Raw genomic sequence first — 6,131 nt, forward strand, 5'->3', positions numbered from 1 at the left:
ATTCCGCTAGTCCCCAAATAATGATTACAGTGTAGATGCTTTCAAATTAAACAGTACAAGGAGTAGATGCTTTCAAATTACTTCATTAATGATTTACCATTTGTCTCTTATTCTAGTTGATAGATTCATATGAAAGTAACAGTTATGGAATAATATAAATTACTTCTATCGCTTTCGTAAGAGGTATTGTGCATCGAACCAAAATTATATAAATTTCAGAACTGCTATGAAATAACCTAGTACTTAAGCAGTTGGTCATAATTGATTCATATGCTATCTTGTTGTAGCTTCACTGATTTCACTGACTGCCTAGGCATAGCTGAAAACATGGGATTGTATGAGATTTATTTATCAATGCAGTACTGTGAAGAATAAATTCAAATGATTGCTTTGATATTTCACTTCAACATCTTACTCGTTCCTTTTATGTTGTAACATAGTCTTGAAATGGATACAAATGGATGTTTTAGTGATTTGTTATGGTCTTATGGATGCCTCGGAGATAGCACAAAATATCCAAAACTTGAGAAAGTGTGACAATCCTTTAAATTCGCATGTTGTCCGTTAGACTTAGTGGTTAACTAAAGTCTAATTATTGCGTGTATTGATGCATCCTAAGATTTGTTTGAATGTATTGTGTCACCGTGTTGGCATCCCATTTGATCCTCTATGTACATCAGCTTTAGAGAACCTTGTTTTTATCATATTACTAAGATGAGGAAAATCAACGTCGACAAATATTTGATATCGACATTGGTGGAGCGTTGGTGGCCTGAGACAAATAGTTTTCACGTACCTGGAGGAGAAATGGCTATTATGTTGCAAGATGTCAGTTGTTTATGGGGGTAGCCTATCAATGGTAAACCATTTGTTGGCTAAGCATTTGTCACATTACCACCAGTAGAAGATGGAGCATGTGCCCTGTCGAAATCAGGACCATGTGTATTACAATTTGAAAAGGCCTTGACAGATGTTTGATGCAATAATGAATGTATTGCACTTTCATACCTTTGTGATTGCCTTTTAATTATTGGTATGTTGCTTCCACCGCCGACTTGGCTCAACATGTCTCAGTTTGGCATGAAATTAACATATAACTCTATCACTTGCCACATTGTCCAGGATTTGGTCTTCTCAAAAATCATGTTCCATAATCTTTCCTCATATAATGAAATTAATTGAAAATAATATGATCCTGGGGATCCAATATCATAGCGAGCTTGGATATTCGGGTTGTTTTGAGCACTGACATTAACTTGTCTAAATCATCGACATGTCTCACTTTTGATGTCTTCAAAATTGGTTTTCTCGGATGCTGGAAATGTTAATTTCGGAGAAACACTATACTCCACACCCATGGATCTATGTTGCACTTCACCATCCATGTAAACCAGAATGATTAACATGTTCTTATACTATAGTCTGACAACTGAAAATTGGTCTACTATAGTCTGACAACTGAAAATTTGGCTTCTCGTAGACTAGCCAACTAAGAACCATAACCCAGGAATAAGAATCCAATCATTTACAAAGTATCCACTTGTAAATCATTGAATTAATCAAATTTTTTTGCGCGGCATTGAACTAATTGTATAGAAGATTCAAACAAATGAGATGCAATAAGATCGTCGAACAACTAACATGAACCAACCACAAAATCGATTGGAGGATCCTAATGAAGAGCGAACGGTGAGATGATGCCGCTCCTCGGTGTTGTCGGCTGCTGAAGGTTGCTTACCGTACGGTGGTCAAGGAGCACTGACTTCATGCATACTAAGGTTTATAGCTCACTTTCATATATGTCACTAGGAAACGACCATGTTTAGTCCGATATGACGGCTGGGCAAACCTCAAAACTCGACGTCGTTAGTAATAGCGTTCAGAGTTGAACGCTGTCTACAATGGCATCCGGCCGTGGACGCTGTCCTCAATTGCGTCCTTCTTATTTTTCAAACTTTCACCCAGCCTTTGACCGGTTTCAGAACTACTGGTTTGTCAATTACTTTCTCCGTTTTAAAATAGATTACTTAACTTTGTATTAACTTTTGGAGGGAGTTATTTATTTTAAAACGGAGGAAGTATTATCTATGGACTGGACTAACTATCGATCAGTCGTTAGTTAGTAACAGATCCTGACGATTTTCCACCTGTGCTCACCGAGGCTGCATGCACCGGAGCAAAAGCGTGACTTCATATACACACTTGCATACTATTTTATTCTTCATGCACAGTAACTCATTGGATGCATGCAAAAAAGACGAAATTGCTTACGTCAGCAAAGGTATAATCTAAATTCAATATTCAAAATGTTTTGTAGACCAAACAGTAACTCCGATTCAAAATCTGTTTTCACACAAAATATTCGTCATGACGAGATCTTCAAAATTAGATCCCATGTTGATATGTTCCGACAACTTTTTTTTCCGAACAAAAGTTACCACATCGGCTATGTAAGTTATCACGCATGTGCTACATATGTTACCATGTTGTTTACACAGGTATTACCGGGGCATAAAACTGATTTCTCTAACCTTCTTATCAGATACACATGCATGCATGCACAGGGACAAAAAGGTTGTCATTCTAGATTCTTCCTAGATGATTTTTTTTTAAAAAAAATTGTAGCTCAAAGATCACCTCGGATTGAAAAACTATTTTTATATAAAAAATCATCATGATGAGACCTTCCAAATTAGATCATATGTTTATATGTTCCGATGACTGCTTTTAAAAAAGTTACCATGCCTATGCTTTACACAGAAAATTAATAGAGCGTAAAAATGATTCCTCCAACTTTCTCATCACATGCACATGCATGCATGCACTACAGATAAAAAAGTTGATCTCATACTTTTTCGAAACTTCAAAAATATTTATAGCTTAAACCGTCGGTCCCGGAAAATCGTTTTAACATAAAAAATCCTTCGCGACAAGAGTTTCGAAGTTAGATCTCATATTAGTATGTTCCAACGGCTTTTCTCTAAAATGTTTCAACGCCTGTGCTATGTAAGTTATCAGCACTATTATGTGCATATTACCATACTATTTAGACGGAAGTTATCAGGGGGTGTGTTTCCATAACATTTCCGCCGAATCAAAAGGTGCCACTACATTTTTACATGAGTTATCATCTTTGTTGTGCGTAAGTTACCGTGTTATTTACACAAAAGTTATCGAGGGGGGTGTTTACAACAACTTTTTTTCCATGTCAAACTTTACATAGTGTTTGTATATAAGTTATCATGTCTATGAAGTTTATATTACCATGCTGTTTACACAACAATTACCGGGTTATGTTTCCAGGGTCAAAAAAGTTGTCGCAGTGTTCATACCTAAGTTATCAGGTCTGTAGTGCGTATATTACCATGACATTTACACATAAGTTACCGTGGTATGTTTTCAATAACTTTTTTCCAAGGTGAAAATTGCCGTGGTGTTTGTGACCTAAGTTATAAGTTATGTGGTGCATATATTGCCATGTTTTTTTACACATAAGTTATCAGGGGTATATTTGCATAAACTTTTCTCCTAGTTCAAAAAAACATTACCACGGTGTTTGGGTGTGAGTTATCAGATCAGGATTCGTATATTACCATGATGTTTACACATAAGTTACCGGGGTATATTTTCATCAACTTTTTTTTCTCAGGTCATAGTTACCGTAGAATTTGTATCTTAGTTATCTGGTCCACGATGCATATATTACCACGCTATTTATATCGAAGTTATCGAAGGTATGTTTGCAACAACTTTTTCCCTCGTCTCAAAAGTTATGAAGGTGTTTATGCATGAGTTATCAGTACTGTGATGTGTATAGAGATTAATGGGCTTATGGTTTTAACAACTATTTTTCCCAATTTAAAGTTACCGCAGTGTTTCTGCGTAAGTTAACAGGTCTGCGACTATGATGCGTGTTTATCATGTTATTTACACAGAAGTGACTGAGAGATGTTTTCAACAACTTTTTTCCTTGGTCAAATTTACCGCAGTGTTTTATACCTAAGTTATCAGGTCTGCGATGAATATATTATCATGTATGTAATTCTCAAGTCTGCAGCGCGTAAATTGCCATGCTAATTACAAAACAAAAGACCGGAGTATGTTTCAACAACTCTTTTCACCCAATTAGCAACATGCTAACTTTTGCATTAGCATCGCGGTAGCTATACATGAACAACTTGGTAACTTAAAAATTAGCAACCTGGTAACCCGTAGAATAATTCAAGAGATTTTTTTTGAAACAGCATAGTAATAAAGGTTCAACTACGTTGTTTATCTAGTGTGGACAACAACAAACGACGGTTGAATTGGTTGAGGGGCATGAAGTAAGCTCAGCCAACCTGAGTTCAAATCCCCTTTCTTGAATTGCCCTTGATGACCACCGTGGGATGACGATCGGACGCCTCCGAGGTCGTTCGGACCTGTTGCAAAATTCCGGCAGAATTTTAGCTTTCTCGATTATCTATTAATAAAAATTTCTTCACATTCCCACCGGTAGCGTTCGATCGATGCTAAAAAAAAGTAGCGTTCGATTGAAACCCGACCCGCACCAGATCTCACCAGATCCCATCGTCCAGCTCCCTTTCCGTAACAGCGACCAGCCAACAAACGGACCAGAAAATGCCAATTTCAGCTCCAGAATCGTGGCGACGATTGCTGTGGGCAGCTCTCCTCGTCGCTCCGCTCGCCGCTCTGCTCTACCAGTTCCCGATCCAATTCCCCGGCGCCCCGTACACAAAGGCCGTCCCCGCCATGGACGCCGGCGCCGAGCTGGAGCTGGAGTACGACATGCCGGGCGTCCTGCGCGTGCACAAGAGCGGCCGCGTCGAGCGCTTCGACGGCGTCGAGACCGTCCCGCCCTGCCCCTCCGGGGACCCCGCCAACGGCGTCGCCTCCAAGGACGTCGTCCTCGACCCCGCGGCCAGCATCCACGCCCGCCTCTACCTCCCCTCCGCCGCCGCCGCCGCCGCGGAGCCCGGCAAGAAGCTCCCCGTCGTCGTCTTCTTCCACGGCGGCGCCTTCTTCGTCCACACCGCCGCCTCCCCGCTCTACCACAGGTACTGCGCCTCCCTCGCCGCCGCGGTCCCCGCCGTCGTCGTCTCGGCCGACTACCGCCTCGCCCCGGAGCACCCACTCCCGGCCGCCTACGACGACGCCTTCGCGGCCCTCAAGGCGGTCGTCGGCGCGTGCCGCCCCGACGGCGCCGAGCCCTGGCTCGCCGCGCACGGGGACGCCTCCCGCGTCGTCCTCGCGGGGGACAGCGCCGGGGCCAACATGGCGCACGCCACGGCGATACGGCTGGGGAAGGAGGGCATCGACGGCCACGGCGGCAAGGTGAGCGGCGTGGCGCTCCTGAACCCCTACTTCTGGGGGAAGGAGCCGGTGGGCGGGGAGCCGACCGACGCCGGGTACCGCGGCGGCTTCGAGCGCGCGTGGGAGGTGATCTGCAGCGGCAGGTTCGGGCCCGACCACCCGTACATCAACCCGGCGGCGTCCCCGGAGGAGTGGGGGCGGCTCGGGAGCGGCCGCGTGCTGGTGACCACGGCGGAGCACTGCTGGTTCGTGGAGCGGGCGCGCGCGTACGCGGAGGGGATCAAGGCGTGCGGGTGGGACGGCGAGCTCCAGTTCCACGAGACCAAGGGCGAGGCGCATGTCTACTTCCTGCCCAAGTACGACTCGGACACCGCCGTCAAGGAGCTCGCCATGGTGGCCGATTTCGTCAGGCGCTGTTGAGATTTTGCTTCTTCGCCCGGTGAATGATTCGGCAGCGAAGGAGCACACAGTTTGTGATGTATTTCATGCTTTTTTTGTTATACATTTGTATGAAGTTCGTAAGACTGGTTGATGAATACTCCCTCCGTCCTGAAATTCATGTCGCAGCGGCCGTTTTGCAATTTACTCCTCATCCTTTTCCCGACAAAACCCGAAGTCCCTCTGTGTAGTCGCTTTCTTCCTCCTTACTCTCCGACCGGCCGGCGCCGCCTGTGCCGCTCCCCTCCACGCAGCTCCAAGCCGCCTGCGCCTTCTCTCCCTTCCCCGTGGTTCCTCTCCCTCCCTAGCGCCGGCGCCCTCTACCTTGCGCGCGTCACCGGCGCTCTCTTCCTCTCGCATGTCCCTCCGCATCGGTGAAA

The 6,131-nt window shown here is 44.6% G+C and overlaps 1 pseudogene; it reads left to right on the forward strand.

The window, feature by feature from the left end:
• Positions 1 to 4,543: 4,543 nt before the first annotated feature.
• Positions 4,544 to 5,894, forward strand: LOC125509590 (putative carboxylesterase 7 pseudogene; annotated as a pseudogene).
• The last annotated feature ends 237 nt before the right edge of the window (positions 5,895 to 6,131 follow it).

This window comes from Triticum urartu, chromosome 5A (assembly GCF_056163025.1).
Source record: "Triticum urartu cultivar PI428250 chromosome 5A, HENAU_Tu73, whole genome shotgun sequence".
In the NCBI taxonomy this organism is placed as follows: domain Eukaryota; kingdom Viridiplantae; phylum Streptophyta; class Magnoliopsida; order Poales; family Poaceae; genus Triticum; species Triticum urartu.